This window comes from Hylaeus volcanicus, chromosome 8 (genome assembly GCF_026283585.1).
Source record: "Hylaeus volcanicus isolate JK05 chromosome 8, UHH_iyHylVolc1.0_haploid, whole genome shotgun sequence".
In the NCBI taxonomy this organism is placed as follows: domain Eukaryota; kingdom Metazoa; phylum Arthropoda; class Insecta; order Hymenoptera; family Colletidae; genus Hylaeus; species Hylaeus volcanicus.
In genome coordinates this window covers 17471988-17484766 of record NC_071983.1, presented here as the reverse complement: position 1 = coordinate 17484766, position 12779 = coordinate 17471988, and the positions used below count along the sequence as shown (strand labels likewise).

At 35.1% G+C, this 12779-nt stretch overlaps 3 non-coding genes across 3 annotated transcripts; 1 reads left to right on the top strand and 2 right to left on the bottom strand.

Moving 5' to 3' along the window:
• Positions 1-5679: 5679 nt before the first annotated feature.
• On the top strand, positions 5680-5841 carry LOC128881683 (U1 spliceosomal RNA). The gene has a single exon (XR_008458151.1). It is a non-coding gene; the product is annotated as a U1 spliceosomal RNA (small nuclear RNA).
• A 4443-nt stretch (positions 5842-10284) lies between these two features.
• LOC128881681 (U1 spliceosomal RNA) lies at positions 10285-10446 on the bottom strand. The gene has a single exon (XR_008458149.1). It is a non-coding gene; the product is annotated as a U1 spliceosomal RNA (small nuclear RNA).
• A 1293-nt stretch (positions 10447-11739) lies between these two features.
• LOC128881682 (U1 spliceosomal RNA) lies at positions 11740-11901 on the bottom strand. The gene has a single exon (XR_008458150.1). It is a non-coding gene; the product is annotated as a U1 spliceosomal RNA (small nuclear RNA).
• Between the last annotated feature and the right edge of the window lie 878 nt (positions 11902-12779).

Here is a 12779-nt window from a genome sequence, read left to right as displayed (position 1 = left end):
AGAGAGAGAGAGAGAGAGAGAGAGAGAGAGAGAGAGAGAGAGAGAGATTCCATTCTACTCATCAGTATAATAACACTTTATATATATTTAATATATGCGACAATAAATAAATAATAATGATCATTATCATCTTATATGCAATATATAAATTACATATAATTGTTTCATGCATTATTCACTTTAGTAGGATGTGAAATACTTTTGCATTTAATTGAAGCAAGTGTCTTTAAGACTAGTATATTTGTTCCATCATAGTAAGAATAATTACAAATGAACGTCAGTAGATTTAGTGTTAAGGCTATAATGAAAGTTTATACCAGGGGTGGCCAACCCGAGGCCCGCGAGATTCATCACACTTTTACAAAATATATTTTTTTGATAATGGCCAAAGTAGTGAAAATCAATGTATTAAAAAAGTACATTAATTTTGCATCCATATATTCATAAATTAACTGTCGAAAAAAGCTGAAGAGCTGAAGAGCAAAAAGATGTCTATAATGGGTCTAAATCTAATATGGGGATTCATAATTTTATACGCGGCCCGCGGAGTTATGATGCATTTCGAAAGTGGCCCGCGAAATCATATGGGTTGGCCACCCCTGGTTTATACCATACAAATATACTTTTTGTTGCTATTATTAAAGTAGTTTATTCCAACTTGAAAATCGATTAAATACGTGAATTGTGTTATCCATAAAATGTGTGTGCGGAAACTTTTGCAAGTAATTGTACACGATAAATAAAAGATAAAGGCGTACATATATCTTCTATCTTTGAGGATTAGTAATACATTTCTCGTGATTACGGTACACATATCAATGAAGCATTTGTCAATTGTCACACGTCGTATGCTGTTGCGGTTAACCACATACGTTGCTGGTTCGCCTGGCGATTAGCTCGAGTCACGTTAGGTGAGAATTTAACCAAAGTGAAAGCGAAGACGATTTTTATTTTTAAGCTCGAAATATACGATAAGCGTGTAGTAAACCGTGTATATTCGGTAAAATAGATAATTCGAATTCATTTTCGTCAGAAATCTATTATCGTAACTAACGCCATTATGCAAATCACTAGAAGACCAATAAGAAGAATTCTAAAGCACTAGTCGTGGAAGTTAATGAAGCGATAATTCGATTTTATAAAGTGAATTCACCTGCAATAGCTTGAACGGAAACACCAACGTGAAGCTTATCCGCCATCTGGATTATGTACTGCGTTAATTCTTTGATTAATTGAAAAGAGTGTACATAGATCCAAACAACGATTATCTCCTACTTACTTTGATTAATTGTAAGTGTCAATGTATACATTTCTAAAATAACGCCCAAGCAATGTCAATGATATTAGCATAATTAAAAATATGACGTAAGTCCAGGTATGAAGTAAAATTGTTCTTTCTAAAAGTTCTTATTACAAGTATGATCGGTCTGAGTGGAACGAATGCTACTAGTATTAGAAGCTCCGTGCAAATGCACGCAACAGTGCAGTTTCGGTATGATACTTTCGACCGTATGCTTCTCCAGTTCATCGAAATAACTCTCGTGCTACTAACTGTTACGTCTATCAGTCCCCTTTCCGAGCCGGAGTTATTTGGTTCATGGAAAACGAACATTAACGTTGTACCCTTGGAGCTTACCATGGCAATTGGCAATCATGGTTCCTTCGGATCGTTGCGTCTTTATTGCCCGTGATTGCATAACCGCGCAACGAGAAAAACGATGCAAGAGAATAAAACTGCGATATCGAACGTTACATTTTTGACGACTCCATGCTAATATAAACGTCGTTTACTCACATTTTTTTTTATCGTTCGGTTACGTACTTTTAAAATTCGATGCAAGGTAGAACATTGTATGATCCACAGCGAAAACCATATTTTGTAAATGTTGCGATAAACAAATATCGTAGAAAAAACGGTGATATTTTAATCCCGCTATTTTATATTTGTTCATAAAATCTGATTTGCAATTCAAACCGTGGTAAACTTTTATTTCGAGCACTGGAAAACCATACCCAATACATTGTGTATATGTATATTCTCCTTTATGTAAAATATTTTTAATGGAAGTAGAAGTAAATGTTTTTGAATTATGGAACCTGAGCTTAAATATTTTCGTAGGTGTATCGAACCTCATTCATACATGCGACATTTTTAAAGTGTATGTACGAGGTGTGATCATATTTTTATCAACAAATATTTATTTATTCTTCAATATTTATACTGTCTCCTTCAAACTAAATCCCCCTCAGATATAATACACTTGTGCCAGCGCTTTTTCCAATCCTCGAAGCACTTCTGATAAACACTCTTTGGTATAGCTTTGAGCTCTTTCAGCGATGCAGTCTTTATCTCGTCAATCGTTGCAAATCTTCGTCCTTTCATTGGTCTCTTCCGTTTTGAGAATAAGAAAAAGTCGCAGAGGGTCAAATCCAGTGAATTCAACAGCTCCTGAGCGATGCTCATACGACGATTCCTCTGGTCAAAATTAAGCAATTTCGGAAGAAACATCACTGACACACGTCTCATGCCCAAAACATCCTTTCTCGCTCTCCCTTCACAGAACCGCCACCACAAAGGAAAAGAAAGAAGTTAAAGTAGAAGCAAAGGTTGTTCGAAAGATGGAGAAAAAGGAAAAAATATATTTTTGTATGTAAATTTATACATACATTTGCTATTAATAAAATATGAATAGAAAATATATATCGTATTTATATATAAATGGAAAATGTTTGCACGAGACATGTTCACGTTCATATTATTAGGCATCGGAAAAAGTTCGTGCGGATTTTCAGAGAAAAATACAAATACTCAAATCTATTTTAAATAATACGTTTATTCAACAAAATAATCACAATTTATCGTCAATTTCGTCAATGACTTCATCAATTTCTTTGCAATAAGTATCTGCAGTAATAGTCTGCCACGTGGAAGAAAATCAACGTGAACGATACCTCGTGTAGTCCACCAAACAGTGACCAGCACCTTCTTCGAATGGAGACTCGGTTCCTGTTGCATATGACCACTTCTGAACCCAGTAGTGTGATCGTCGTACATTATCATATTCCACCCACTTTTCATCACAAGTTAAAATTCGATCGATAAATGGATATTGCAAATGCTCAACCGGGAGTATTTGTTCTCTTCCGTTAAACGGCGCGGTATCCATTTGCCCATCTTTTGTGAAAATTAAGTAAATGACTTCGCTTTCTCGCGGTAGATTCTTCACATTCGAATACTTGAGCAAGCTCAGAACATCTTTTTCTTGGATTTGAACTTTTGGATTTGAACATCTTTTTCTTGGATTTGAATGAACTTTTCGTCTTCGATGGCAGATGGACGCCCTGAACGCGGTTTGTCATCTAGCGATTCATTTCCTTCTTTGAACCTTTTAAACCATTTCTGTGCGGTACTTTCACTAACAGCACCTTCCTCACAAACGCTACAAATGCGTCTTACTGCATTTGCTACTGTACTGCCAAGTTTAAATTCGTAAAGAATAAAAGCACGAATTTTTACTCTTTCGCTGTCCATGTTTACTGTTCCTATAGCTACACAACAACGAAACAATTGAACTCCACAGAGCACGCATACGAATTACAAAGATCAAGCTTTAACATGAAACCAAACTCATGTCTTACAGTTGCCAATTACCACACGAAAATCAATATATAGTTGTTACAATTAACGAGGAAACCGCACAAACTTTTTCCGGTACCTAATACTTTGTATAGATATACAGGAACGAGAGAAACTACTTCTCCGATATAATCCTTTTGTGGGGGGAGGGGGAGAGTAGACTAATGACAACGTGGATGGAAGCGTTATCAGAACAATGGGGGGGGGGGGGGGGAGAGAAACGGTTGAATGATCATTAGACATCAGTTAGAAACGATTCCATCCAAGAATTTCTACGCGATCTTAGTTAGTCGTTGGGCAAGCCAGACAAATGGCGCTTACCCCTTCGGAGGACGTGAAAGTGCGACATGTGAGTCGTGTAAGTAAGAATAAGTGAAGCCAGCCAAGTTTAGTGGTGGCCGCATTTGCTCAAATCCTTTCAAAGAATACGACGAGTAGATGTCATTCTTTCGTACGTGTGAACAAGCTAACTTCTTTCTCGTGTTTGCCTAACTTGTCCGCAAACCCGCGCCGATAACGCGACGAAAAAGCACGGCGAATAATCGCTATACGATAACGATCGCCTATATCAGTGTTTCACAACCGTCGGGCCACGGCCCGACACTGGGCCGCACCGTGGGATCGGTTTTATCAGGCCGCGGGAGGAGATTTGATATTGCTTTCTTCGACATTGAAAAAACAATTCAACTGTTTTAGATCGTCGCGACGCATAATTTTCATCGTCCAATAACATCAACGCATCGCTTTATTGTTCTCTCTCTGTCACACGACAGTTCTGACAGTTCGGTTGTCTGCCGTAGCAGCATTTATGGTTGCTCAACAGTTTCCAATAGTTGGGAATCAGTTGGGATATACTTAGTGTTTTTGCCTACAAATGCCCAAATAAGGGCCTACGTTAAAAAGATTATGACAATTTTCCTACAAATGTCCAATGTCATGCTAACAATTAACTATAGTTGGTTAATTAACGAGAAACTTACAACAATAATACCACGTTGGACCAACCAAAGCACACCAACTCTTAAACGTTATCCTTAGAATGTGTGTGAAGTTAGCCCCACACTTTTCGAATTTTTGATTTTTTTAAATTATGCTACATTGTGCTACGTTTGTGCCGTATTGTGCCATAAACCGCAACTCTGTAAGTCAAAGCGTACTCAAGAAAATAGAACAAAACAAAATTTTTTGTAGCCCCGCACTTTTCGAATTTTGAGTTTTTCTTTTTTGTGCCGTATTGTGCTATATTTGTACTGAATTGTGCTGTAAATAAGAGATCGATAACATCAATAACAATTAAGAGAAGAAATAAAACCAAAATTATACTAGCCCCGCACTTTTGCCGAAACAAACTTTTTTTCTATAGAAAGATGCGTACTAACTTGTGCTACATTGTGCCATCGATAGAAACTCGATATCTGTATTCGTTTTGCGGATAAAAAATGTTGAATTTTAAGAAATACAAAATTTAATATTCGCACAATTTTCGAACGGCGACAGATAATCGAATTTGTAAGTTGTGATAAATTGTGCTACTTACAATACACGAGACACGTGCGTTAAAAATTGAGATTAGCTCGAGGGTCAACAAAAATTAACAAAAACAAAGTGGGGGTGATTACAAATTTTGAAATTTCTCAATTTTCTTTGATTGTGCTACTGTATACAGTTCTAACGCGCGGCATTCTATGTACCCACCTTTTTTATCGCTATTTAATTTATATCAAATCCTCGCTAGTTTTCCATCAATTTTAATTATATATAATAATATTTTACTATTACAGAACATGCGTGTTTGTAAGGAATTTCCTACTAACATGTTTGATCAAAACATTTTTGCTAGGGGTTCTATACGCATCCATAGTCCATACTGACAGTTTTCGTACAGTGGGAAAGAGCGTCAACTCATGCCTCGGTCACCCCATGTACACAATAACAGGTTATGACACTAGCCTGCCGTTAGGGTGCGCAGCCGATGAAGAGGTCTCTCGCAGTCAAAAGTGTGCACTATTGACCACAAATTTCAGCTAGAAGGGAAGAAAAGCATACTTACCTGGCGTAGAGGCTACCGTGATCATGAAGGCGGTTCCTCCAGGGTGAGGCTCTTCCATTGCACTACGGTTGAGCTGACCTCTGCGAATATCCCTAATGTGGATATCTCGGGCGTAAAATTTTTGATAGTCGGGACTGCGTACGCGCTATCCTGGATTATTTATTTATAAACTTAATTCTTTAGTAAAAGGAAATTATTTCTAATTTAATTTTTTGATCTTTTAAGTGTAAATAATACACATTTGTAATGAACGATCCAGATGAATCACGACTAAATTGATGGTGATTATCAGATCAGAATACTGATTAATAACACACCCGATACGACACACGAATTAGCGCAGGAATGTTAAAAATATTCAAAACCTACCATATCTACGAACATTTCCCGAAACTTGGCGCTATTCATTTATATGTGTCCCAATTTAACGAAATAAAAATTGAAAGGTCTCGTATCCATCTACGGCTCGCTTTCTAAACGTAACGAGAAGACACAATTTTTAATGATAATAAATTAACACCAGTTTACAAAATAAAAAGAAAAATGTACATTCAATGCCACAATTTTTTTCTTATGTATTTTTACCTGCTAAACTCGCAAATCGCAATGAAAAATTTGTTTATGGATAGGTTTTCGCCATATATAATATAACTTATATATGGTATTATTTGCAAGTTCTCTATTCTATATATTTTATTTTATATGTATTCTATTTTCGTCAATAAATTGAATTAATATATTAACTATAATCATATTTTTAAATTGTCTTCGTTGGTTTGCATGCATTATAAATGTAATTCAATAAACCGGCACTGCCAAAGTCCCGAGGATGTCGGATTATTGGAATTCTATAGTACCAAAAATATTACAAAAGTATTTAGCTTATTTTGCCCAACAAGAAAAGTGAAGTAGTGGACTCAGTTTTATTCGATCTTTGAAATATTGTATTTTAAATAATAACAAATACTCGATTATTCGAGATTTATTTATGGTACAGTCAATTCACTTATAAAGCGATTAATTTGTACCTGATTATATGAAACTCACGAAGAACATCTCGAAGTCTGTTCTGAATTTTTTAATCAGCTTTTTTGCATATATAAAGAACGGTACGTAGAACAACTCTGAAAGTAACTCTTTCGTTTTCGAGAAATAATTTTTTTTAAATATCTATATTTCAATTGATCAGTGTCAATCGTATAAATAATGTTGGAGATATTATAGAAACAACGTGGCACAGTCGATAGGGTGTCATGTTACGAAATCAATCTTTTGCTCTGGACTTGATTCGATTCCAGTAGCAGTAACTTATTTTTTATTTTTATGTTTTCTTTTTTTATCATGTTTTATTATGAAAACTACCTTTTTATATGTTATTATTTGTATAAAATATCGTGCAATTTTTATGTTTTTTATCGGTTTGAAACAGAAATCAGGATGTGAAAAGAGTTCCTACAGTTTTTTATACAAATTTGCGTTATTATAGTCATTCTAATCTTTATATATTTTATGAAAATAGTAACATATAAAAAGGTCGTTTTCATAACAAAACATGACACAAACAGAAGAAAACGTAAAAATAGAAAATAAGTTACTTCTACCGGGATTGAGCCAAGTCCAGAGCAAACGATTGATTTTGCAACCTGAGATCTTACCGACTTTGTCACACTGTTCCTACAACATCTCCAATATTTGTACGATTGACACTGATCGATCGAAATTTAGATATTTTTAAAAATTCATTTCTCGACAACGAAAGAGAGTCACTTCTTACTACTTTCAGAGATTGTTCTGCGTACCGTTCTTTACATCTGAAAAGAAGCTGATTCAAAAATTCGGAACAAACTTTGCGATGTTCCCTCGTCAGTATTAGTACAAAGTAGAATAATTTGTACTACATGATATGGAAACCACGCTTTAAGTGTACCGTGTTATAGGAAGGTTTGCAATATCTAAACACTTCTAAATTTGCGAATAAAGAATTCACTCGTTTAAGTCTCCATAAAATTCCCCTAATGGTAAAAGCTTTAACTCTTTGGTCAACGTAAAAATCACATTAAAAACTTTCTCACCGAAAAACTTGTGAAATTCCGAAAAGATGGAACCTTCGAATCCGGTGACAGATGGAGGAAGCCATGGAACGAAAGATCATTTAATAATTCAATAAATGTGCATTGAAATTTAAATGTACCGCCCTTGAATTTTTCTTAAAAGTCGAGACAAACTCTCCGGACAAGCCGATATTAATAAGACACGTATAATATGCGAGCAAGGTATTGAACAGTCCAAATATGCCACTGTTTACATTTCTGCGAACGACGCGACGAGGAAGTGTACAAGACACACAAGTAAATACATAAGCAGACGCGTACCTTCCGTTATATCTTCCAGTACTACGCCCTGCCTTCATCGTGGATGTCGTCTCTTGCTTTATTCCTCAAAGACTCCGATCAACTATAGAAATTTGTAACTACTACTCGATGCCAGCTAGAGCAGACATCCATGCGATTCAGAAGTACGGATTTTATTGGATCCTGTTTTACCTAGTTTTATTGGCCTTCCTATGAAGCGATCAGTGACATCCGCTTTGAAGACATTTACATATTTATAAGCACACTGTACCTTTATGCACTGCTTCGCGAACAGGTAGCATTGTAGAACAGTAACACGAAACGTATTACCTACAACAAAGGTAATGTTAATTCAACGTAACCATGATTAACTGAATGTAAAAGCACTTTCATTAATGCAGTTGAACCTCTGTAACAATGTAATTTCGTTCATTCCCTTCTTTTTCCGCTGTGAAAACCTCTACGGGTCGAAATATGATATTATTTTAACTGAAATTATTTGCCACATATGTGTTATTTTATTATTACGATCTCTGGAAGTCGAAATGTACCTAAAACTTTTACCTAGAGTCCCCATTTATACGTGTACGCATGTACACGGGTTTCACGTGTAACACGTAATGTCGTGTAGAAATCCGTGCAGTAAATACACATGTATTTTACGGTTATAATTATTCTGAATTATTTTTTAAAGTCAATAAATTGCACACAAAAAAATACAAATTTATTAATTACACGTGTACGTGTGCAATTAGCACACGTGTTTTCAGATATCGGTGTCTCGTAAACGTTTAAACTAGATACACGTGACACGTGTATCCGTGTATCGCATTGTACGTATTTTAGGCGAGAGCTCTACTTTTATCACCTATACCTTTACAAGTCGCATACATAATGCACACGATATCTCTCAAACTCATTACACAAGCTATTTTAAAGTTGTTAATTATTTTTTGGATGGTAGAACACATTTTTGCAAGTCTTGCTGAAAATTAATTTTCTGATTGGCCATCAAGGCTTTGCGCAGGTAAAAAGTGGAGGGAAGTTGGCCAGTACTTTTTCAACGCGGTGACAAAACTTTTGCGAAAGTATTTATGTTTTGATATAAATTTGTAAGGTTATCCATCTCCTATGGTGCTCTCACTATACGTGTAATATGAAAATTAAGGCTCTGTAAAAGTTTAAAATGCTTTCTTTCCGCGGTTTATCTACAAATCAAACAAGAAAATAAACGAGAACGATGTATAAACCGATAAAAAGAATTTAAATGTAACGATTTTTTAATTTTAATAAATTGAAATAAACGTATATGTAATTTATCGTCAACGAAGATCCGTAATTGGCATAACATGCAAAAGAGCTGCAGGTTCTGGATCCGAATTTAGCACGTGGATGAAAAAAAGCGATTAAACTAATGCATCGAAATCGATTAAATATTAGAGTCTGAGAAGCTGCATAACGAGGACACATTACCTCTCCGACTTGCTAAATAGGTTAATTTGAATGTCTAAATTCCGGGCCCGTTCAACTCAATTTGCGAAGACTCTGCGTCTGTTTAATTCCTTTCCTTCGCCCCGCTAGCCACCTCGTACTTGCATCAACTATTGCCAAGCCACCCGGGCTGGTCTCTAACTTCCAACACGTTTCGAGCGCTCGACAGCCTCTCACACGGATGCTTAAACGGGCCAGGTGGTTCATGTATTGTTCAACTGAAAACTGCCGATCGTGCTTCACCTAATGTCGGTTTTGTATCCTTCTAATCATCGTTCTGTTTAGAAATCTAAGGTCACGAACTTGCCCTTTTTGTAGAGTAATATACAAAGGTATGCTTTACCTTTCGCTTGTCGAAGCTAAAGTATGCTTGAAAAGGAAAAATAAAAAAATCAGGATACCTGAGTTAACTTAATGTATTATTTATATTACAAGTTTTTATGGCTCGAATTATTTTTCATTTATAAAAATTTATATGAAACATGATTATATCAGATCATCTGAAATTGTCAACTATGTGAAGAATCCAAAACTTTACTAGTATTACAAACAAGGAATAGTTGACTACTTTATAAAATAATCATATGATATTATTTTTAAATAAATTCAAATTCGAAAATGAAGTTTAAGTAACTAACGTAGGATGGAAGGAAAGATGATTTTAAAAGACCAAGTTTATTAACAACAAAGGAAGATGTGTCAATTATTAGAAAGTTGTAACTTAACATAGATTAACTTTAGTAAATTATTAGTGTCCGGGATAGCGCGAACGCAGTCCCGACTATCAAAAATTGTACGTCCGAGATATCCACATTAGGGATATTCGCAGAGGTCAGCTCAACCGTAGTGCAATGGGAGAGCCTCACCCTGGAGGAACCGCCTTTTTGATCACGGTAACCTCTACGCCAGGTAAGTATGCTTTCCTTCTCTCGCCGCTTCTACTTAAGCGCTCAGCGTGCAGTTATAACTGCGAGAATTCGGTGGGTTCTCGCGCAGCCTAACGGCGACTTTCGGAACTAAAACGTTGCTTCGATCGTTGACTCTCTTCGCCGCGCCGTGAATAGGATTGTTTTTTCATTTCGAATTGAACATGTAAACATTTTACAACACGTATTGAACCAATCTTAGAGAGAATTAAATTTTGTATACAAACTTATATATATTAAATAAACCTGTACAATAAATTACAAGTAGTACAAGTTAATAACAGTATTAATTAACAAACTTGTTAAATAAACTGATACATATTCAGTAAGTTGTCATCATTTGTTTCGATAGTTTTTGATTGTTTTTTCTATATGAAAATATAACATATTCGTTTCCGTTAATTAAATCTTGAATTACTGAAAGTGCACTTATTCGTCTTCCACTAATTAAAGTACATTCAAGTCTAAATTTCTTAATTCCTACAGTTTGCAGTGTATAATAAACGTGACTATTAGCTCTAGCATTAATACGCGAATTAATATTCAAAACATTCGTTAGAACTGGAATCATTACTATTATAGGTGCATGCACGTGTTAGACACTGGGTTCGGAAACGAGCGAGATGCAAAGCTAATATTTAATCGCTTTGTGTGTACGACATTGCAACTATAGAACATTATTATTCTGATAAACGCAATGTATGAAAAATAACGGACCTAAATTCTAGAATATAAAAAGTTATAGAGAAATAGGAAGGTCTCAATCTTAGGAACAAATGCAAGTGTATAAAAACATACATTGTATACTTGTAATATATATGATTTATTAAAACAGGCGTATTAATATTTAAAGTAATTAATATTATTATAGATATACTCTCTTTTGGGCAAAACTTGCTCGAGCAGATTCTGTACAGTGCATGCCTTCGCCTGTCTGCTGTTTCTGACAGCAGAAACAGAACGCTAAAAGATTGGTTTCATTCAGGATCTACAGTAGAAACTGCGTTATCTGAGTCTACTACTTCTGTAGTGGTTCTGCCAATAGAAACAAATTCTAAAATAGATGTAATTGTAAACTTGCTAATTCCATCGTACAATTCTTGCAACTATCAAATAATTAGTAACTTCATCTTGTAAGGGAAAAGATAACATTGAACATGATAAATTTAAACCGAATTAAGAAAAAAAAAAAAGAAGTATAAGAAAACTAAATAAACTCCAAATAAATAGGTTTAATGTGATTGTAAACCTTTAAAAAATTGATTAATTTTATGAATAAATTATCCGGGATAGCGCGTACGCAGTCCCGACTATCAAAAATTGTACGTCCGAGATATCCACATTAGGGATATTCGCAGAGGTCAGCTCAACCGTAGTGCAATGGAAGAGCCTCACCCTGGAGGAACCGCCTTCATGATCACGGTAGCCTCTACGCCAGGTAAGTATGCTTTCCTTCCCTTCCAGCTGAAACTTGTGGTCAATAGTGCACGCTTTTGACTGCGAGAAACCCCTACATCGCGTACGCACCCTAACGGCAACTTCATGAACCGCTATACGAGTTCAATTACGCATGCATGTATATTTCGTAAGGAGGAATTGAATACAGTTAATCTGCTTATATTTTGTAATTATGCTTCGTAAAAGATTAATTAAATACAAATCGTTTGCTTATATCAATGCTTTCCCCGTTTTTACGTTTTTCTTATCTTCTTTGTTTCTCTTCTCGCCTCCATTCACTCCGTTTCTTCCCTTGTTTCTCGATTAAACTACTTTGACTCCTCACTACAATCTATCGAGTTTCAGTTCAATATCGATTACCGACATATATGTATACGTAATATGCGAGTATGTACTTATTATATACTCAGGATATTACAAACTCAAGATTATGCTAATAGTCTCACTGCTAGATAATTTGAATTTTAAATGAAAACAAATGACTAAGTTAAATTAGCAAATCTTCAATGTAATACGCAAGTTTGCAATACATATAATAACTGGCACACATACACGCAAACGTACAAATAAAAGAAAACTAATAATTATAGTTGTTTATTCATTTAAACGTTGTATTGAAATATCTTATACATATTTAGACTGTAGTTCTATGCACGTAGTTCTATATTGTATATCAACTTAAACCGTTGATGACTGTTCAATAATTTGTCAAAGATGTATTCGTACATGGTACATACAATAGACGCACAGTTCTATTTTACGATTGTACACGCTAAGCTTAAACACCTTAAACACACAAAAAATCGTTAAATGTATATAGACGTAAATAATTACCGATTTTTTCTATTTATTAAATGTTTATAAAA